The sequence below is a fragment of the Bombina bombina genome, chromosome 5, assembly GCF_027579735.1.
Source record: "Bombina bombina isolate aBomBom1 chromosome 5, aBomBom1.pri, whole genome shotgun sequence".
NCBI lineage: Eukaryota > Metazoa > Chordata > Amphibia > Anura > Bombinatoridae > Bombina > Bombina bombina.
Window position 1 is genome coordinate 1,016,707,665 of NC_069503.1, and position 24,226 is coordinate 1,016,731,890.

At 39.1% G+C, this 24,226-nt stretch overlaps 1 protein-coding gene across 2 annotated transcripts in view; it reads left to right on the forward strand.

Moving 5' to 3' along the window:
- The window catches only part of RIMS2 (regulating synaptic membrane exocytosis 2), a 1,281,054-nt gene that overhangs the window by 78,309 nt on the left and 1,178,519 nt on the right, over positions 1 to 24,226 (forward strand). The gene's annotated exons all lie outside the window — the stretch shown is intronic.

Consider the following 24,226-nt stretch of genomic DNA (forward strand, 5'->3'; position numbering starts at 1 on the left):
TCAAGTTGCCTTCATAGTTAGTTGGAGATGTTGTTTACTGAGACAGGCCAAAAGTGGTGGTAAGAAATAGAAGTTTAGAGGCAGTAGTCATGTTAAGATTGTCAATGGGTATGTTGAAGTTATCAAGATGAGGGAAGGGACATAACAAGAGAGGAAATATGGGAGCCATGTTTCAGAGTGGTCTAAAAATTGTGACTCTGGACCAGGAAGCCAATAGATAACAAACATGGAGAGCAACAGTGGAGAGGAAGCGGATAACATGAACTTCAAAATATGAGAAAGAAAGGGTTGAGGGTGAATAAATGCAGTAGTAGGTACAGTATGAAGACATAAGAATGCCTAATCCCCTCCTGGTCTGTCTCCTGTCCCTGGAGTGTGACTGAAATGCAGGCTTTAGTCCAAAAGCACTCCATAAAAAGTATACATTTTATTTTAATCCAATTAAAACAGTCAGAACCGCTCACAACGTGTTGAGGATTTCTGCTTTTAATTAGATTACATATACAATTTATACTTTTTTATGGAGCACTTTTGGAATTTTACCTGCATAATGTTTTTTGGAGTATGGGACTCTGTCCTATCTGTTACTGCAGCAGGTGTTACTTGGTACATGGGTTGCAAAGCCTGTGAGTGACATGATTTCACAGCCACACCTGTTATGTTGTTTGGTAAATTTGTTACATTGTTAAACGCTGTGGGGGTTTGAGACGAGAGTCCTAACCGCAGTTCCCTGAGGTGGAGCGTCCTAACCTCAGTTCCCTGAGCAGCTTTGAGGGAAGGGGCTTCTGGTGAAAGCAAGTATTTGACCAGAATGGCATGTGGGAACACCCGGGAAGCTGAAAGCCAGCTGAAATTGTCAGGAAGTGTTTATACTTGAAGCTTGAGAGTGAGCCTTTTGTATATTATTTGCCTATCCTATTGTGCTGATCTGTATGTCCTGTGTAAAAAGGTAGGAGCAGACAAGTCTGTGGTCCCACACAAGAATGTGCATGTGAGTGTCTAAGCTTAATATCAGTGGAACATGGTTGGTTGAGGGATGAGAGGAAGGAATAGAGTCTCAACCAATGTGTGTTGTACAAGGGAGAGGATAGAGGGAAGATAAGATCTTCATACATCGTTAAGCAATAATACAGTGTTCCAACAAATTAGAGCATTTTATTTTTGCACTTTTATGTCAAGCAATCACTGTGTAGATTGTAGGATGCCCAGTATTCTGGATTTTGTAGTATACAAACATTCCTGGGGAAATACCTGTTTTCAGAGTTTAATTACAGTATAAGTAAGGAAAAATAAACAATTAAAGAACTTTGTGATTTTTTTTACTACATATAATTAAACATAGAGAGGTCAGCAATGCATTTTGACCTCTTTTTTTAATTAAAAGGTGACAAACCCAGGTGCGTAGTAGGTGGTCACCATGGCAATAGCAGTCACCTTATATATTCATGTGCACCTGGAACAAAATCATAAAGGTTGGGGTAGCCCCTCTCTTGCTCCTAAATACAAAGAGGGCGTTGAAAGCCCCTATAATGAAACAGGCAATCATTTATTTATTTTTTATTTATTTAAAAAAAGTAGCCTTGGAGACTGCTAGATGTCATGATAATGGCAAATGCCTCACATCACTGGGTCTATTTTGGGGTATCTGGAGCTGTTAAAGAAGCCTACAATATCCCCCAACCATATAAATATATCATAAGACCCCATGTATGAAAAGAGAGATCTAACCTTCAAAGATCCTACCAAATTGTTTTGGGTTAAGTGGTCTACCTACTGTCCCACCTGCAGCCTTTCTGGTTAGGCCCTTGATTATCTAGTTTTTTTATATTGATTAAAAGGACAGTCTAGTCAAAATTAAACTTTGATAATTCAGATAGGGCATGCAATTTTAAACAACTTTCCAATTCACTTTTATCATCAAATTAGCTTTGAAAGCTAAGCCTAGGTAGGCTCATATGCTAATTTCTAAGCCCTTGAAGGCCGCCTCTTATCTCAATGCATTTGACAGTTTTTCACAGCTAGAGAGCGTTAGTTCTTGTGTGCCATATAGATAATTTGCTCACGCCCGTGGAGTTACTTATGAGAGGGCACTGATAGGCTAAAATGCAAGTCTGTCAAAAGAATTGTAATAAGGGGGCAGTCTGCAGAGGCTTAGAAACAAGGTAATCACGGAGGTATAAAGTATATTAATATAACCATGTTGGTTATGCAAAACTTGGGAATGGGTAATAAAGGGATTATCTATCTTTTTAACAATACAAATTCTGGAGTAGACTGTCCCTTTAATTCTCACATTTTCTAGCATCTTTTGTATTAAACATTACATTGGAAAATAATTGAAAGCATTTCAATATCACTTAACATTCTGCAGCACAAGCCTTAAGGCTGTGACACACTGCAAGCGATGCGGCGCGAGGCAAAGCAGCTGCTTCGCTCCGCATCGCATCGCTTCTGAAGTTCAAATATTTAATCTCTGAGCGCTTAGCAACGCGACCTGACGCAGCAGAGTGCTCAGAGATGAAAAGGCAGGACACACTGAGCGCACACAGCTGCATGTACACGCTGCGCGCTGCATCGCTTGCAGTGTGTCACAGCCTTTATTGCTGTACCCAAGGGACGTGGTTGGATTACGCTTAAAAGTAATGAACACATTTAGGGACTGTCCCCTCTCCACCCATGACACCCACAGATCGACTCTCCCCATAGCTCCTTTTTGATAACACAACCTATACTGATAATGTTAACACTGAAGTATTAGCTTTAGAAAAGATATGCAAACAAGAGGCATCCTAATAAAAGGAGTTTGGGAAAGAGAGAGACCAGGTCAAATGAAAGGATATTCCTTTTGCATCTTTAAATACAATTAACTTTTATAAAGGGTCAGTATATCAAATTCAACTTTCAAAATTCAAATAGAGCATGTCAACTTTCCAATTTACTTCTGTAATATAATTTACTTTGTTCTCTTGATATCTTTTGTTGAAAAGTAAAGCTAGGTGGGCAAATAGGAGCTTAGGAGCATGCACGTGTCTTTAGCAGTCTATGACAGCAGTGTTTGCATCTATATATAACATAGTTATAAACATGTTTGCAATTACTGCTGCCAGATGGCTTAAAACACACACACTTCTGATTTAATTTAGCACTGCTTTTTAACAAAGGATACCAAGAGAACTAGGCAACATTTATAAGAAAAGTAAACTGAAGAAAAAAACTGTATTATTTATATGGGGAACTTACATACAAATCATAATCACTGAATTTAGCGAGTACAGAAATGTAAAATTGGGTTTAGAACATAAGTGTGAAAATAGCTCAGCAGTAATTTAAACTATTGAAAACCCTGTAGATCTCTTGCTGGTATTTACTACATTTCTTACTGACCAGGAGAGAATAATTAAGTAAATATTTTATTTATTTTACACTCTTGAGCAAGGAATATATGTGTTTATTTAAATAGAAATTCAGTGAAAAGACTTCACTTTAGAATTCAATCAAATGTATGAGTTCCCCTGCAAAGGGCTTAAAGGGACAGTCAACACCAGATTGTTTGTTGTTTAAAAAGAAAGATAATCCCTTTATTACCCGTATTCCCCAGTTTTGCATAACCAACACTGTTATAGAAATACACCTCTGTGTTTACCTTGTATCTAAGCCTCTGCAAACTGCCCCCTTATTTTAGTTCTTTGACAGACTTGCATTTTAGCCAATCAGTGCTCACTCCAGGGTAACTTCACGTGCATGAGCTCAATGTTCTCTATATGAAACACATGAACTAATGCCTTCTAGTGGTCAAAATGCATTCAGATTAGAGGCAGTCTTCAAGGGCTAAGAAATTAGCATATGAACCTCCTAGGTTTAGCTTTCAACTAAGAATACCAATAGAACAAAGCAAAATTAGTGATAAAAGTAAATTGGAAAGTTGTTTCAAATTACATTCCCTATTTAAATCATGAAAGTTGTTTTTGTATTTGACTGTCCCTTTAAATACGTAGCTAAAAGTTATAAACCAGGCACGCTCTCATGTTATCACCGAACAGAATGCAGACAGTGATTAGCGCACCCGGCTCACACAGAGCATGAAATAAAAGATAATACGTTTCCTATGTACTTCTATTATCAAATCTGCTTCATTCCCATGGCATTCATTGTTGAAGAGATACCTAGGTAGGTGTCTGGAGCACTACATGGCACAGGAAATAGTTTTACATATGGATAACATTTTTGCAAAACTGCTGCCATATAGAGCTCCAGACACGTGCACGCTCCTGAGCTTACATTTCTGCTTTTTTACAAGATACCAATAGAACATAGACATTTGATATAATAAGTAAATTAGAAAGACGTTTAAAATTGCATTCTCTGTCTAAATCATGAGAGAACATTATTAGGTTTAATGTCCCTTTAACTGCGGCTCCCCTGTTGTGTAACGTAAGAAGAGTGAATAAGATGATACATTTCAGTTAAAGGGACATGAAACCTACATTTTTTTTCATGATTCAGAGAGAGAATACAATTTTAAATAACTTTCTAATTTACTTCTATTATCCAATTTGCTTCATCCTCTTGGTATTCTTTGTTGAAGAAGCAGCAATGCACTACTGGGAGCTAGCTCAATGCCTTGGGAGAGCCAATAACATGAGGCATCTATGAGCAGCCACCAATCAGCGGATTCTGAGTCTACCTAGGTATACCCTTTGACAAACAATATCAGGAGAACAAAACAAATTAGATGATAGAAGTAAACTAGAAAGTTGTTTAAAATCACTTGCTGTATCTGAATCATGAAAAAAAAGGGGTTTATGTCCCTTTAAACTGGTTAGGCCGCATGGTGAGTATTGTGTGCAGTTCTGGAGACCATATCTCCAGAAGGATATTAATAAACTGGAATCTGTTTAGAGGAGGGCTACTAAAATGGTACATGATCTAAAAAATAAAACTTACAATGAAAGGCTCAGTGACCTAAATATGTATAGCTTATAGGAGAGAAGGGAAAGATGTGAGATGATAGAAACTTTCAAATATATAGAGGGGCTTAATAAATCTGAGGCTGTGAGTATTTTTCACAAAAGACACAACACCAGAACATGGGGTCCTGGGCCTCGATTTATCAAAGGTCTTGCGGACCTGATCCGACACTGCGGATCAGGTCTGCAAGACCTCGCTAAATGCGGAGAGCAATACGATTTAACATTGCACCAGCAGCTTACAAGAGCTGCTGGTGCAACGCCGCCTGCTGACTCGCGGCCAATCGGCCGCCAGCAGGGAGGTGTCAATCAACCCGATCGTACTTGATCGGATTGATTTCCGGCAATTACTGTCCGCCTGCTCAGAGCAGGCGGACAGGGTTATGGAGCAGCGGTCTTTAGACCGCTGCTTCATAACTTGTGTTTCTGGCGAGTCTGAAGACTCGCCAGAAACACGGCCCTTCAAGCTCCATACGGAGCTTGATAAATATGGGCCCTGATCTCAAGTTGAAGGGTAGTAGGTTCAGATTTTAATTTGGGGAACAACTTCTTCATAGAAAGGGTGTTTTGATTCATTAACAAACTTCCAATAGAGGTGGTAAAGACAAGCATTGAGGGGGATGTCAAGAATGCCGGGGATAAGCATAAGGCTATCCTACTACATAGTTGCCAACATTAAAAAAAAAATCCAGGGACACTTTGCCGCAGAGCAAGCAAGCAGGTTACCTTAGTACTGACGACCTATTGTTCAACTGCTCCGCCCACTTAGTTCTGCAATCAAAACACACCCGTTTCATAGTAATAGTATTATTTAGACCACTGATTCTTAAACCTGTCCTCAGGCCTCTCTAACAGGACACATTTTTAAGAATATCTGAACTGGAGCACAGGTGAAATAATCAGCTGATTATTAAAGATGATTATTTTACCTGCTCTCAGCTTATTATACAATTATCACAACTGTGCCTTAGTATCACTTTCAAAAGACAGTGCATCTCCACAAGACTTTTTCAAGTCAAATCATAAGTAATTGTTAAACATTCCAAGTAGGTGACCTACCCTGCGTCATTATTTTGTATATCCTAGTTGGTAGTTGCTGAAAATAGAGACATTATAATTACAATAAGCTGCACTAAAAAATAACTGTAGGAAAATAAACTGTTTTCAAAATAATAACATAAGTTAATGAAAGATGTTGTATTCCTGTTGCTCCTAGATGTCACTCATACGCCACCACAGCTGTTTGTCAATTGTGTGTACAAGTGACAGGTTTTATTTTACCAACCAGGTATTAATTAAACCTATTCTGTGCTTTTATTTTATTCAGCAGTGTTTTGTCCACTTTGTTTAACCTAAATTATACTTTGTTAGCAAATATATGTATAAAAGTAATTTAGATATACTCAATAAAAACACTTAGGGCTAGATTACAAGTGGAGCGCTAAATTATTGCACTTCCACAAACAGGCAAATTAGCCTGTTCGCGGGTGCATGATAATTAAACAGCCATTATAAGTGGCTGGTTATTGCTACCGCGAGCTTGTAGCAATTAGCGCTTATAAAAATATAAATGTGACCCAAATGCCCCCAAAATACTGTGTAGTGTATTTTATATAAAAAAAAAAAAAATAACAGCATCTTTATTTTTTAATAAAATAGCTGCACTAGGTAGTATTCTTGGACCAAAGTTGGTGGGAGTGGGGTGCCTTTACATTGCGGCCTATGGGAACTGTGTGTTCCCAGTAAATATATAGGTATATGCTTATATACAGTTATATTAATGTGTTAATATATGTATATACACATATTAACACGTAAATATATATGTATATAAGCATATACTTATATATTTATATTGGCTGTCATCACTTTGTGACTTACCCCCCTCACAGCATGATGTTCTAATGCCATGTCTCACAGCATGAGAATAAGGTCGCGTTCGCATTGCTGACAACTTGTAATACCAGCGCACATTAGCATGTGATAGTATTACACAGTGGAGCGCAAATATCGCTTTCACTAAAGCGATATTTAGTGCTCCACTTGTAATCTGGTCGTTAATTTTTAATTTACCCTAGATAAGGGGTTAAGCAATAAAAAGTATACCTGTACTGCACAGCAAGACAAAACAGCATTGGGTTGCAGTTTTTGTTTGTTTTTCGTTACTTAAAACTAAAACTTATAAATATAACAACAAAAAAACACAGACACAAAAACTTGTGAAAAAGACCGATCTTGTTCAAATTTATTAAACAATTTTAATATTAGGCAAAATGTAACTAAACTTTTTGCATAACTTTAAACCAGGTGGTGGCAACTTTAGTATCTAACAAAAACCCCAACCAGCAGATGGTCAAGGCCCATTTGGTACCTGCAGCGGAGCACCCATTGCTCCTACTCCTCAGAAGAGAGAGTACGATATTTATTGGAGCTCTCAAACCCTGGGTGGCTAGGAGAAGTACCCCAAGACCGACACCTAGTGGGCGTCACCCCTCCCTGTAGCTCAATTTAACCTACTAACTAACCACAACCTTAAGGAAGCTGCATAACTCAAAGCCGCCACCTACCACATCAGTCAGGGCGGGAGGGTGGTAAAAAAATCTCAGGCTGGATGCAGGAAGATGAAAGAGGCTGGGATTACTGCATCCAGAGCTTATAAAGGTAAAAGAAAATGCCTGCGTTTGCATTTGTACAATTGTTACATACACACACAGCACACTCAAGGCTCAAGACAGTAATCCCTTAATTTGTTACAGGCCCACAAGGGTGCCTTTTACTGACATTAAACGTGGTAAATGGCAGGTTATCATTTTTAGGATTAAAGTTGTATGTTATTTTTTTGCACATGTTTGACAAGACAGCTCTGTAATGCAGCTGTGGAGAGGTAAGCACTGGCATAGATTTTCTTCAATGCCTGATAGTTGACATAGGCAACTAGCGTACTTAATCCCTGACTTAAACTGAATTCCCTTGGTTACATAACTTTTCTTAATAGATAAGAAAATAACAGGAGGAGCACAACAGTTGCCTATTGTTGATTTAAAATATGTGCACCTAAAGACAAAAACAAGTCCACAATGATTAGTCAAAAAGTGTCCACAGTGTATGATGTGAGAAGTAAGTTCTTCAAAATCCTCCACCAAAGGTATCCACTCCTACAGAGGCTTGACATACACCACAACTAGAAAACAGAAAAAACAAAGGAGGCGCCTCATGGTGTAGTATTTATCAAAAAACAATATTAAAGCTTTTATCGTGAAATCAACAGATATACTCCTGTTGTGTCTTCTACCAACCTACATGCTGATATGAGTATCACTGTGACAAGAGCTTGGGATCTGCTGAGGGGAGTCTGCAAGACGACTCTGAGGATCCGGTCTGCTTTCTTAGCACTCATGATAGTGCTTTATTACATGTGAGTTGCCACTTTGGATTTTGAAGTTTAAGGTGTACACTTTGGATGTTAAATACTACACCATTGGGCGCCTTCTTTGTTTTTTCTGTTTACATAGCTTTTCTACAGCCTATACTGCATGGTTGTTTCTGCAGGTTATATCAGCTATTTACAGTGGCAAAATAAAGGCAAAGTAGCTATTTGTAAACTATTTAATATGCTCCAGAAGGCAAAATAGATCATGGTGAATACATTAATGGAAGAAAAATTACAGTAAAATGTCCCTTAAAAACAAAGCAGGCCCAAGGACCTAAGTTACTTCACAAATGACTCCCCATAATTTTGAAATAGATGAGAAACTGCTGGCTACACATTTGATCCTGCTCACTACACCAACATATACACCGCAATGTCACATCAAAATGTTAAGGGTCTGCATTTGAAAGTGTCATGAGCTGTCCTTTGAAAATCACCATATGATGTAGAATAAACCAGAGAAAAGAACACCAAGCACGACATATTGAAGACGTCCTTATAAGCTCCTGGCTTAGACATTTATTTATACATCCCATTATTTTTAAAATGAAACCTAGCGCTGTTTTTAATAGGTCAGACCTGGGCCATTCAGCATTCAGGTCAGTCCTAAAATGAGATGGGAACTGGGTATTTTGGATGGTCTCAGTCTTCTTAAAAAGGAACCAGGACATTACAGTGATGGTAATCTTTACAAGTTTTAAAATCAGGTATGGAATCTAAGCAATATTTTACAGGGACTTTAATTGATCACTTCTAATAAAGATACCATGTAACTTACTTTTTAATCTAGCCTTGCCATTCTAATACTTCACATTCCAGCCTCCCACTTCAAAACTTCCAAAAAATATTTTTTGTGAGCTAGTGGTTTTAACTGTTCTCCAATCAGTGCTCTAGCTACAAAAAAAGGTGCCATATGGCTAGAGTGCTGATTGGAGAACAGTTCAAACTGTTAGATCACAAAAAAATACATTTTTAAATGAGCGACCGGAGCGTGGGGTCTTAGAATGGCACAGCTAGATTAAAACTAAATTACAGCGCATCTTTATAAGAAGTGATCAATTAAAGTCCCTGTAAAATATTGATTATATTCTGGACCTGAATTTAAAACATGTAAAGTTTACCATCACTTTAGAAAAGGAGAGGTTGGACTGAGCTCTTGATCTCAGATTCTCCCGTAGATTGTGGGATGACTGGTAGGCATGTTGATTGTTGAGGTTATCTCAGAAATTGCAATGATATTGCTGTGGTTTTGCAAAGATAAAAATATATTGTATGTAATTAGTAGTCCTGTGTCCATTTTAATCCTGCACAGATTGTGATAGAATTGCCATATACTAAACTACTAGCATAAGTATTCAATACAATATTTGGGTTTATGGCCTAATATATACTGTATATTCTTTACATACATTGACCTTTATTTACAAAATTATGTTTCAATTTGTCTACTATTTTAGACAGATGTTCAAAATCCTACATTTCCAAGAAATCTGCCCTTATTTATCTATTTTATTTTATTTTTTTGTATTAATTAAGTCCCACATTTTCTAGCTTCCAGTTTGTATTAAACACCATTTTTCATTTGGAAAATAACTTAAAGTATTCCAATATCACTTCACATTCTGCAGCACAAGATTTTCATTGCTGTACCCAAGGGAAGGGACTTGGCTGCGTGACTCTTAAATGCAATAAACAAATTACAGTTGTGCAGATACCCAACCTCCAACCACCATTTAAAGTATAGTATTGCTTGCCTACTATAGTGTTGTGTTTTGCCTTACAAAGTACTTGTAAAAGTCTCCATCCATGCATTGCCTTTTTCCCCATCTCAGTTGCTCTACATATCTACAATAGCTTTGACAGCCATCATGAAAACAGGAAAAGTGCCAATATATACTCTTTCTCCACCTAAGATAGCTGCTGAGTACATTGCACTTGTAGAAAGTTATTGATGGCCAAAGCAAGTAGACCTGTTTTATTTCAAAGATATTATTGCCATCATCATTTATTTAAATTGTTGGCCATGTTCATAAGCCTGCCCACTGACACTTCCTAAAAAGCATGTCCCAAGTTCAAACATCAACATTTGAGATGTACAAGATTATTATGTATATTGTGAAAATAAAGGATAATGGAAAAACGGGTTGAATTTTTACATTTAGAGCGGTTCTTTTTTATGCAAGTTAATGTTGTTTTGTTTGAAACCTGCTTCTTTAAATGTGTGGTTTTTAAAATTTTGGGACCTTCAATCATGCCCCTTTTAGCAGTTACTCTGTAACCCTTCAGATAAAACATTTTAATGAAAGTACTTTTTTTTTTTTTTTTTTTTTAAATGTTAACGTAAAGTGCACTGCCCACTAGTGTAGTGTGGATATGTGTATGCTTTGTTCTGTAAGTCTACAGTAAAACAATTGTTTTTTTGCCATATATTGCACTGAGCTGTGCAAACTTATCTTTTTAGGGTGAAAGAAGAACAAAAACCACAACTGGCACAGTAAGTAAATATTTTCCCACTGTAGTAGGCTTGAGTTTTTTTCTTTTCATTTTTTGCCGTGTCCTGCTTTCTGCAACTTGGATGGTATTAGGTGACACTAATACTTGATAGGCTGCACTGAGTGTGTCATTTGCTTTCTGATTGGCTTGTAAGACAGCTGCCAACAGCTTCTTACTCCATCCACACCAGCTGGATGTAGTTACTCCTCCTGCCTGCTTGTGAACTAGCTAAATCCTTGGCTGACAAAGAGGGCCTCAACGTATTGGTATATAATACATTGCTGCCATCTTTGGCAGCTGAGTGGTTAAATGTAAGACCTTCTCCTTTGTCATTGGCTGGCTGAGTGTTGAAGTTTACATTCCAGTTGGCTACTAGCTTTTCTGCCTGTCTTTAGAGATTGGGTTATTATATACAAGATTATACAGTCACATTATTTGCTTATTCAAACAGGTGGTTTCCCTTTAGCGGAATCACTGAGCTGGTTAATAACGTTCTGCAGCCACAGCCAAAACAACAAAATGAAAAGGAGCTGGAGACGTAAGTAAGCGGCTTTGTCTGGATTAAGTATGGCCTTTGTAGCATTTATTCATACTACCTATTAGTATGTCTACAAATGCTTGTGTGTAACTAGTCCTCTTTTACTATTAACAGTCCTTGCTCCTTCTATCCCTTTACACTCTGATGTGAAATGTATTGTGACCATAACATGTAAAATACATTTTTGTTTACAAGAACAGGGTTGGCAGAAGGGTTAGTGAAGCCATCAAGATCTGGTCATATTGGTTCATTTCATCTTACAAAAAAAAGGGTTTTATTTCATTTTTTATTGGTGCAAATTATGCTGCGCTCTCATAGTTGATCTGCACTAAATGTAAAAATACTGGGCTCACAAATTTGTATGAAAGAATTTTAACTAACCAGAATATTGAGTAGTCACAACACACACGTTAGGAGCCAGAGAAGAAATTAATAAATAGATAAATGTAGAATATAACCAAAATGTAAAGAATTGTTATAATTTAACCCCGCATATTCCACCTCTACTATACTAAGATTGAATTGAGGATTCTTCACTGATTTGTTATTTGTTTTGCAAATAAATAATAGAGCTTTCATTTTTTCTGGCTTCCATTCATTTACGACAACAATGAAAGAATACAACTGTTGTTAATTTAGGGCCAGATTACAAGTGGAGTGCTAATTAATGCTCCCACTCGAGCGTTAATTGCGCTAGAAGTAAGCTTTTTGCGTGCGTAGGATTGCGCTCATATTATGAGTTGAAAGTAAACTGTTTTCAATTGAGCGCTAACCCGACAGCATAAAAAGCCGAAACGTAGAATATTGCGCGTGTGTTCACATATTCCCCCCATAGAAACCTGTTCACATTTTCACATGTGCGCTAACCCAACATTAAAATATGAATCTTTCACCTTCTAATGTTCTGCACATAGCATAAAATATTAATAATATAATATTAATAATACATAAATATTTCTATATATATCTGATGCTTTTTTGTACAATATATATATCTATACCTATATATATTATATATATATATATACTATAGATACGGTAAGTATATATAGGTATAGATACATAGTTATATAAATTTATATATATATACTGTATATATAGGAATATCTATTTAAAAATACATAAAACATATTCTGCTAAGTGCAGAACATTGGAATGACTAATATTAACAGTAAATACATAGTTAAAAACTTTATTAAAAATACATTTTCCATAAATATGTTTTTTCAAGTTTTCATCTACGTAACTGCAAAGGGCTCTTATGCACTTTTATATATGTCTATATATTATATCTTTGAACCCTTATAACTTTTTTGTGCAATATTATTTTAATATTTTTTATTACATGGTGTTATGAGTGTAACTGTACATTGTAATGTATTTTTGATGTGTTTTGTGCAACTTTTTAGGTTCGCGAAACAGTAAACCAGAGCTCTGAAGTTGATCGTGTTTACCCTCAACTCATAATATAAGCAGTAAGCCCGACGAGCGCAAACCTCTTTGATAAACCCTTTATCGCTCTAGCGCAAACATTTGCGCTCCACTTGTAATTTGGCTCTTAGTTTCTCTATATAATAAACAAGAAATAAACAAAATGAACAAATGGCATGAAAACAAACTGAAAAATGGCGAACAAATTACTAACACATCTACAGAGATTTGCATGTGTACTTGCCTGTGTTAAAAATAATTTAGAGCAGTTAAAAGTTATTTTTTCTTATGCATGGTATAATTCTTGCTGTTTAAAGTCCATTTATAGGGATATGGAACTAAAAAACTTTCTTTTTATGATTCAGACAGAACATACAATTTTAAAAAAGTTTCCAATTTCTATTATCAAATTTGCTAGCAAGTTTGTGGCTGCTAATCTGCTTGACAGTTGCAAAATCTCTCTGACAGGTTTTCAAACCAGTGAAAAGCATTCTGCATCCCATTGTAAGAAAATGGACACATCTGCATCTACCATCTGTTTTAACAATCTTGAGTCAGCAAAATGGGAAATGCAGGAGTGCCTATTTTTTTGTTAAGAGAAGCATCACACACTTTATCTGTCCATTCAAGAATGAAGACTTGTGTTAATGAATTTAGAAAAAATATGTAACTTAATCTTATCCAGGTCTACTAAATAATATGCAAACGCACTAAGTACGTGGTAGGTAATGAGATTCTGCAGGAAAACATGAAAGCAGTGGGTTTATAGCTTGCTCTTAGCAAAACAATAAAATGTACAATTTAAGTGTTATAAAAGAAATACTGGAATTTGTGCATGAAAACAGTTGGTTATGTTTTCTCACACACATATAATGCATAGCTCAACACCCAATTTGACATATCATCTACAAATTGTTTCTTACTGTGTAGCCAAAATGACATGGGCAATAGTAATATTTAATTAGTTTCTGACAGTGCTATTGGTGGACAGGAGAGACTCATGTCTAAACACAGAAATTGTATCTCCATATTGCAGGAACATTATTTTCCTCAACTTTTACTACATTTTTTCATAATAATTTTTAAGATAATTTTCTATATAAAGGATAATATACTTCCATCTTTTTTGCTGATTGTATCTACCATATCCTACCTGTGTCAGCACATATGAAGTAAAATCTCATGACATTCTGCCTTTTTATATATTGTTAGACTCAGAGGCGTAACTAGGAACCGCAGGGCCCCGGTGCAAGAATTCACGAAGGGCCCCCCAAAAAAGTGTGATTTTGATACATTTAATTTTTTTTTATTTTTTTTATTCTTTGCAACATGTAAGACAGTAAAAAAATTATGTTAGTTATGTTAATCATGTCAACTTACACTTAAAATGAGAAAAGGACAAACACACCTGCACTGATAGCCTGATAGTGATAGCTGTAGAGGGGGGGGATAGGGACTGTAGTGGGGTATAGGGGCTGTAGTGAGGGGATAGGGGCTGTAGTGAGGGAATAGGGGCTGTAGTAGGAGGATAGGGGCTGTAGTAGGAGGATAGGGGCTGTAGTGAGGGGATATGGGCTGTAGTGATGGGATAGGGGCTGTAGTGAGGGGATAGGGGCTGTAGTGGTGAGAATCCTCAGTGGCATATTTAGGTTTTGTGCTGCCCTAGGCACTCAAAATGCTGCTGCCCTCTCTGGTTTTAGGCTTTTTTTAGCCATAATATTTTTTTAGTCATGGTGTAAATTTTTTTTTTTTACTTTTTTTTTATAATACATACACACACACATATATATAAATATATATATATATATATATATATATATATATATATATATATATATATATATATATATATATATATATATATATACACACACACACACACACACACACACACACACACATACACACATACACACACACAGTAGTAGGAGGATAGGGGCTGTAGTGTATCCATGATAAAGTCAATCTACTACACATGAGTTGCAAGTACATGATGTACTTTGTACACATAATTTATATATAATATATACACACATAATATATATATCTTACTAGTCAGGGAGATGTACTAGTCCACTCAGATATATACTGTATATAGGGGCATATACAGTATACTACATTTCAGCTTGTAAATCACTGTTGGTGTCTGTGTCTGTGCAGATACTTGGTGTATGAAAAAAAACAACTGGCAAGTTACATACCTAGAAGAAAATAATGAATTATGTAATATGTCAATTAATTTAATGTTACTGACTGTAAAGATCAGTAAATAGTGTTAAAAGCGGCAAGATACAATAAGATAAATTCTGTAGTAATGAATATTATTATGAAGAACAAACAATAAGTTGTGAAATAACAACATAGCTGATTATAAAATATTTATAAATACAAGTGAAAACATAAAGGAAGATAATCTTATTTCTCTTGTAAGGTGTATCCAGTCCACGGATTCATCCATTACTTGTGGGATATTCTCCTTCCCAACAGGAAGCTGCAAGAGGATCACCCACAGCAGAGCTGTCTATATAGCTCCTCCCCTAACTGCCACCCCCAGTCATTCTCTTGCTGCTCTCGACAAGGGAAGTAGCTAGAGAGATGTGGTGAATTAGTGTAGTTTATCTTCAATCAAAAGTTTGTTATTTTTAAACGGTGCCGGCGTTGTACTGTTTTTTTATCTCAGGCAGAAATTAGAAGAAGAATTTGCCTAAGGTTTTTGATGATCTTAGCAGGTTGTAACTAAGGTCCACTGTTGTTCTCACACATAACTGAAGAGTATGGGGAAACTTCAGCAGGGAGAACGGCCTGCAGAATTAACTGCCCTGAGGTATGTTCAGTATATTTTTTTCTAGAGGATGATAAGAACTAGAAAATGCTGACAGTGCCTGATATAGTTAAGGTAAGCCTGATTGCAGTGATTTAATAACGACTGGCATCATGCTTGCAGTAAAGGGTAATTTTCATATTACTTTCTATTATGGCTTAGTATGTAAAACGTTATATATATAAGGAACGTTTTTTACTGAGGTGATAAATCTTTATTTGGGGCCTAGTTTTCCACATGGCTGTTATTTTACTCCTAGGAATAGTTTTTTAAGGCCCTCTGACTTTGAGTGCATGGTGGGAGGGGCCTAATTTCACGCTCTAATTGCGCAGTTGTTTCTCACATTTGAGACATCCAGCTTCCCTGAAGGAGTCCCCTGACATATTGGACCTCTGTAAAGGGTTTTTGTGCCTAAAAAAGTCATTTTATGGGAAGGTAGGAGCCTCAGTAGAGCTGTGGCAGTTTGCTTGTGACTGTTATAACGGTTTGTACCGTTTTTTTGCTTCGTTTTTGAACCTGAGGGGTTAATCATCCATTTGCAAGTGGGTGCAATGCTATTTTAGTCTATTATATACACTGTAAAAAATTAATAGAGTTAACTGCTTTTTTCACTGTTTTGCCGTTTTTGTGTTTGTTTTTTTCCCTTAAAGGCACAGTACCGTTTTTTATATTCTGCTTTTTCATATTAATTAAAGTGTTTTCAACGCTTGCTGGTCTCATTACTAGTCTGTTAAACATGTCTGACATAGAGGAAACTCCTTGTTCATTATGTTTAGAAGCCATTGTGGAACCCCCTCTTAGAATGTGTACCAAATGCACTGATCTTACTATAAGTTATAAAGACCATATTCTGGCTTTAAAAGATTTATCACCAGAGGAAATTGACAAGGGGGAAGTTATGCCGACTAACTCTCCCCACGTGTCAGAGCCTTTAACTCCCGCTGAAGAGGCGCCAAGTACATCTAGCGCGCCCATTGCGTATACTTTACAAGACATGGCGGCAGTTATGAATCATACTCTTACAGAAGTATTTTCCAAACTGCCAGGGTTACAAGGAAAGCGAGACAGCTCTGGGACTAGAAAAAATACAGAGCTCTCTGACGCTTTAGTAGCTATGTCCGATATACCCTCACAATGTGCAGAAGCCGAAGAAGGAGAGCTTCTATCTGTGGGTGATTTTTCTGACTCAGGGAAGACACTTCAACCTGATTCTGATATGTCTACATTTAAATTTAAGCTTGAACACCTCCGTATGTTGTTCAGGGAGGTTTTAGCAACTCTTGATGACTGTGACGCCATTGTAGTCCCAGAGAAATTGTGTAAATTGGATAAATACTACGCAGTGCCTGTTTACACTGATGTTTTTCCAATACCTAAGAGGTTTTCAGAAATTATTACTAAGGAATGGGATAGACCAGGTGTACCGTTCTCTCCCCCTCCTGTTTTTAAAAAGATGTTTCCCATAGATGCCGCTACACAGGACTTGTGGCAAACGGTCCCTAAGGTGGAGGGAGCAGTCTCTACTCTAGCGAAGCGTACAACTATCCCTGTCGAGGACAGTTGTGCTTTTCTAGACCCAATGGACAACAAATTAGAGGGTTACCTTAAGAAAATTTTTATTCAACAAGGTTTTATTCTCCAGCCCCTTGCATGCATTGCCCCTGTCACTGCTGCTGCGGCCTTCTGGTTTGAGTCTTTAGAAGAGGCTCTACAGGTAGAAACCCCATTGGATGATATCCTTGACAAGCTTAAAGCTCTTAAGCTAGCCAATTCATTTGTTTCTGACGCCGTTGTTCATTTAACCAAACTAACGGCTAAGAACTCAGGTTTTGCTATTCAGACGCGTAGGGCGCTATGGCTTAAATCCTGGTCAGCTGACGTTACTTCAAAGTCTAAGCTTCTCAACATTCCCTTCAAGGGGCAGACCCTATTCGGGCCTGGACTGAAGGAGATCATTTCTGATATTACTGGAGGAAAAGGTCACGCCCTTCCTCAGGATAGGTCCAACAAATTAAGGACCAAACAGCCTAATTTTCGTGCCTTTCGAAACTTCAAGAGTGGCGCAGCTTCAACTTCCTCTAATACAAAACAAGAGGGAAATTTTGCCCAGTCCAAGCCGGTCTGGAGACCTAACCAGGCTTGGAACAAAGGAAAGCAGGCCAAAAAACCTGCTGCTGCCTCTAAGACAGCATGAAAGATCAGCCCCTGATCCGGTAATGGATCTAGTAGGGGGCAGACTTTCTCTCTTCGCCCAGGCTTGGGCAAGAGATGTCCAGGATCCCTGGGCGTTGGAAATTGTGTCCCAGGGATATCTTCTGGACTTCAAAGCTTCTTCCCCAAAAGGAAGATTTCATCTCTCACAATTATCTGCAAACCAGATAAAGAGAGAGGCATTCTTACATTGTGTTCAAGACCTCCTAGTTATGGGAGTGATCCACCCAGTTCCAAAGGAGGAACAGGGGCAAGGCTTCTATTCAAATCTGTTTGTGGTTCCCAAGAAAGAGGGAACCTTCAGACCAATCTTAGATCTCAAGATCCTAAACAAATTTCTCAGGGTCCCATCCTTCAAGATGGAGACTATTCGAACCATCCTACCTATGATCCAGGAGGGTCAATATATGACTACCGTGGACTTAAAGGATGCTTATCTGCACATTCCGATACACAGAGATCATCATCGGTTTCTCAGGTTCGCCTTCCTAGACAGGCATTACCAGTTTGTGGCTCTTCCCTTTGGGTTAGCTACGGCACCAAGAATCTTTATGAAGGTTCTGGGTCACTCCTAGCAGTCCTAAGGCCGCGGGGTATAGCAGTAGCCCCTTACCTAGATGACATGCTAATACAGGCGTCAAATTTTCAAATCGCCAGGTCCCATGCAGACATTGTTCTGGCAATTCTGAGGTCGCATGGGTGGAAAGTGAACGAAGAAAAAGGTTCTCTATCCCCTCTCACAAGAGTTTCCTTCCTAGGAACTCTGATAGATTCTGTAGAAATGAAGATTTACCTGACAGAGGCCAGGTTGTCAAAACTTCTAAATTCCTGCCGTGTTCTTTATTCTACTTCTCGCCCTTCAGTGGCTCAGTGTATGGAAGTAATCGGCTTAATGGTAGCGGCAATGGACATAGTACCGTTTGCTTGCCTACATCTCAGACCGCTGCAACTCTGCATGCTCAGTCAGTGGAATGGGGATTACACAGATTTGTCCCCTCTACTAAATCTGGATCAAGAGACCAAGGATTCTCTTCTCTGGTGGCTATCTCGGGTCCATCTGTCCAAGGGTATGACCTTCCGCAGGCCAGATTGGACAATAGTAATGACAGATGCCAGCCTTCTGGGCTGGGGTGCAGTCTGGAACTCCCTGAAGGCTCAGGGCTTGTGGACTCAGGAGGAGACACTCCTTCCGATAAACATTCTGGAACTAAGAGTGATATTCAATGCTCTTTAGGCTTGGCCTCAGCTAGCTGCGGTCAGGTTAATCAGATTTCAGTCGGACAACATCACGACTGTATCCTACATCAACCATCAAGGGGGAACAAGGAGTTCCCTAGTAATGTTGGAGGTTTCAAAAATAATTCTATGGGCAGAGGTTCACTCTTGCCAACTATCAGCTATCCGTATCCCAGGAGTGGAGAACTGGGAGGCGGATTTTCTAAGTCGACAGACTTTTCATCCGGGGGAGTGGGAACTCCATCCGAAGGTGTTTGCACAGTTGATTCAACTTTGGGGCAAACCAAAACTGGATCTCATGGCGTCTCGTCAGAACGCCAAGCTTCCTTGTTACGGATCCAGGTCCAGGGATCCCAAGGCAGCGCTGATAGATGCTCTAGCAGCGCCTTGGTCTTTCAACCTGGCTTATGTGTTTCCACTGTTTCCTCTGCTCCCTTGTCTGATTGCCAAGATCAAGCAGGAGAGAGCTTCAGTGATTTTGATAGCACCTGCGTGGCCACGCTGGACTTGGTATGCAGATCTGGTGGACATGTCATCCCTTCCACCATGGACTCTACCGCTGAGGCAGGACCTTCTACTTCAGGGTCCTTTCAACCATCCAAATCTAATTTCTCTGCGTCTGACTGCTTGGAGATTGAACGCTTGATTTTATCAAAACGTGGTTTCTCCGAATCGGTCATTGATACCTTAATTCAGGCTCGAAAGCCTGTCACCAGGAAAATCTATCATAAGATATGGTGTAAATATCTTCATTGGTGTGAATCCAAGGGTTACTCATGGAGTAAAGTCAGGATTCCCAGGATATTATCTTTTCTCCAAGAAGGATTGGAGAAGGGATTGTCAGCTAGTTCCTTAAAGGGACAGATTTCTGCTCTGTCTATTCTTTTGCACAAGCATCTGGCGGATGTTCCACACGTTCAGGCGTTTTGTCAGGCTTTAGTTAGAATCAAGCCTGTGTTTAAACCTGTTGCTCCGCCATGGAGTTTAAATTTAGTTCTTAAAGTTCTTCAAGGGGTTCCGTTTGAACCTCTGCATTCCATAGATATCAAGCTTTTATCTTGGAAAGTTCTGTTTTTGGTAGCTATCTCTTCGGCTTGAAGAGTTTCAGAGTTATCTGCCTTGCAGTGTGATTCCCCTTATCTGATCTTCCATGCAGATAAGGTAGTTTTGCGTACCAAACCTGAGTTTCTTCCTAAGGTGGTATCTAATAAGAAAATCTATCAGGAGATTGTTGTTCCGTCACTGTGTCCTAATCCTTCTTCAAAGAAGGAACGTCTATTACACAATCTTGACGTGGTTCGTGCTTTAAAGTTTTATTTACAAGCTACTAAAGATTTTCGTCAAACATCTGCATTGTTTGTTGTCTACTCTGGACAGAGGAAAGGCCAAAAGGCTTCAGCAACTTCTCTTTCCTTTTGGTTAAGAAGTATAATTCGCTTAGCTTATGAGACTGCTGGCCAGCAGCCTCCTGAAAGAATTACAGCTCATTCCACTAAAGCGGTGGCTTCCACATGGGCTTTTAAAAATGAGGCTTCTGTTGAACAGATTTGTAAGGCGGTTTCATACTTTTTCTAAATTCTACAAATTTGATACTTTTGCTTCTTCGGAGGCTATTTTTGGGAGAAAGGTCTTACAGGCAGTGGTGCCTTCCGTTTAAGTGCCTGCCTTGTCCCTCCCTTCATCCGTGTCCTATAGCTTTGGTATTGGTATCCCACAAGTAATGGATGAATCCGTGGACTAGACTGCTTACCTGATAAATTTATTTCTCTTGTGGTGTATCCAGTCCACGGCCCGCCCTGTCATTTTAAGGCAGGTGTTTTTTATTTTTAAACTACAGTCACCACTGCATCCTATAGTTTCTCCTTTCTCTTGCTTGTCTTCGGTCGAATGACTGGAGGTGGCAGTTAGGGGAGGAGCTATATAGACAGCTCTGCTGTGGGTGATCCTCTTGCAGCTTCCTGTTGGGAAGGAGAATATCCCACAAGTAATGGATGAATCCGTGGACTGGATACACCACAAGAGAAATAAATTTATCAGGTAAGCATAAATTTTGTTTTCTGCCACCATGTGTACTACTACTATTCATTATATTTAGTATCTCTATCTTCTACCCCCACAAACAATTTAGTCACACACACTTTAAGCCCCCCCCACGTCTAATTAACCCTAGTTCCCTGCTTCCACAGTATCTCCCTATTTGTTTTTATTATATGTCACCCCAGCCCCCCTCTCACACAGTATCTCCACTATATGTTTTTATTATGTCACCCCAGCCCCCTGCTCACACAGTATCTTATTCTCTCCTATTTGTTTTTATTATGTCACCCCAGCCCCAGTCCCCTGCTCACACAGTATCTCCCCTATTTGTTTTTATTATATGTCACCCCAGCCCCAGTCCCCTGCTCACACAGTATCTTATTCTCTCCTATTTGTTTTTATTATGTCACCCCAGCCTCAGTCCCCTGCTCACACAGTATCTCCCCTATTTGTTTTTATTATATATCACCCCAGTCCCCTGCTCACACAGTATCTCCCCTATTTGTTTTTATTATATGTCACCCCAGTCCCCTGCTCACACAGTATCTCCCCTATTTGTTTTTATTATATGTCACCCCAGCCCCCTGCTTCCACAGTATCTCCCCTATTTGTTTTTATTAGATGTCACCCCAGTCCCCTGCTCCCACAGTATCTCCCCTATTTGTTTTTATTAGATGTCACCCCAGCCCCCCTGCTCCCACAGTATCTCCCCTATTTGTTTTTATTATTTGTCACCCCAGCACCCTGCTCCCACAGTATCTTCTCTATTTGTTTTTATTATATGTCACCCCAGCCCCCTGCTCACACAGTATCTCCCTTATTTGTTTTTATTATATGTCACCCCAGCCCCCTGCTCACACAGTATCTCCCCTATTTGTTTTTATTATATGTCACCCCAGCCCCCTGCTCACACAGTATCTCCCCTATTTGTTTTTATTATATGTCACCCCAGCCCCCTGCTCACACAGTATCTCCCCTATTTGTTTTTATTATATGTCACCCCAACCCCCTGCTCACACAGTATCTCCCCTATTTGTTTTTATTATATGATACCCCAGCCTCCTGCTCACACAGTATCTCCCCTATTTGTTTTTATTATATGTCACCCCAGCCCCCTGCTCCCACAGTATCTCCCCTATTTGTTTTTATTATATGTCACCCCAGCCCCCTGCTCCCACAGTATCTCCCCTATTTGTTTTTATTATATGTCACCTGTTCCCTGCTCCCACAGTATCTCCCCTATTTGTTTTTATTATGTCACCCCAGCCCCCTGCTCACACAGTATCTCCCCTTTTTGTTTTTATTATATGTCACCCCAGCCCCCCTCTCACACAGTATCTCCCCTATATGTTTTTATTATATGTCACCCCAGCCCCTCTCTCACACAGTATCTCCCCTATATGTTTGTATTATGTCACCCCAGCCCCCTGCTCACACAGTATCTTATTCTCTCCTATTTGTTTTTATTATATGTCACCCCAGCCCCCTGCTCACACAGTATCTCCCCTATTTGTTTGTATTATATGTCACCCCAGTCCCCTGCTCACACAGTATCTCCCCTATTTGTTTTTATTATATGTCACCCCAGCCCCCTGCTCACACAGTATCTCCCCTATTTGTTTTTATTATATGTCACCCCAGTCCCCTGCTCCCACAGTATCTCCCCTATTTGTTTTTATTATATGTCACCTGTCCCCTGCTCCCACAGTATCTCCCCTATTTGTTTTTATTATGTCACCCCAGCCCCCTGCTCACACAGTATCTCCCCTATTTGTTTTTATTATATGTCACCCCAGCCCCCCTCTCACACAGTATCTACCCTATTTGTTTTTATTATATGTCACCTGTCCCCTGCTCCCACAGTATCTCCCCTATTTGTTTTTATTATATATCACCCCAGCCCCCTGCTCACACAGTATCTCCCCTATTTGTTTTTATTATATGTCACCCCAGTCCCCTGTTCACACAGTATCTGCCCTATTTGTTTTTATTATATGTCACCCCAGTCCCCTGCTCACACAGTATCTCCCCTATTTGTTTTTATTATATGTCACCCCAGTCCCCTGCTCCCACAGTATCTCCCCTATTTGTTTTTATTATATGTCACCCAAGCCCCCTGCTCACACAGTATCTCCCCAATTTGTTTTTATTATATGTCACCCCAGCCCCCCTGCTCACACAGTATCTCCCCTATTTGTTTTTATTATATGTCACCCCAGCCCCCTGCTCACACAGTATCTTATTCTCTCCTATATGTTTTTATTATATGTCACCCGTCCCCTGCTCACACAGTATCTCCCCTATTTGTTTTTATTATATGTAACCCCAGCCCCCTGCTCCCACAGTATCTCCCCTATTTGTTTTTATTATATATCACCCCAGCCCCCTGCTCACACAGTATCTCCCCTATTTGTTTTTATTATATATCACCCCAGCCCCCTGCTCACACAGTATCTCCCCTATTTGTTTTTATTATATGTCACCCCAGCCCCAGTCCCCTGCTCACACAGTATCTCCCCTATTTGTTTTTATTATATGTCACCCCAGCCCCAGTCCCCTGCTCACATAGTATCTCCCCTATTTGTTTTTATAATATATCACCCCAGCCCCCTGCTCACACAGTATATCCCCTATTTGTTTTTATTATATGTCACCCCAGCCCCAGTCCCCTGCTCCCACAGTATCTCCCCTATTTGTTTTTATTATATGTCACCCCAGCCCCCTGCTCCCACAGTATCTTATTCTCTCCTATTTGTTTTTATTATATGTCACCCCAGTCCCCTGCTCACACAGTATCTCCCCTATTTGTTTTTATTATATATCACCCCAGCCCCCTGCTCACACAGTATCTCCCCTATTTGTTTTTATTATATGTCACCCCAGTCCCCTGCTCCCACAGTATCTTATTCTCTCCTATATGTTTTTATTATATGTCACCCCAGCCCCCTGCTCACACAGTACCTCCCCTATTTGTTTTTATTATATGTCACCCCAGCCCCCTGCTCCCACAGTATCTTATTCTCTCCTATTTGTTTTTATTATATGTCACCCCAGTCCCCTGC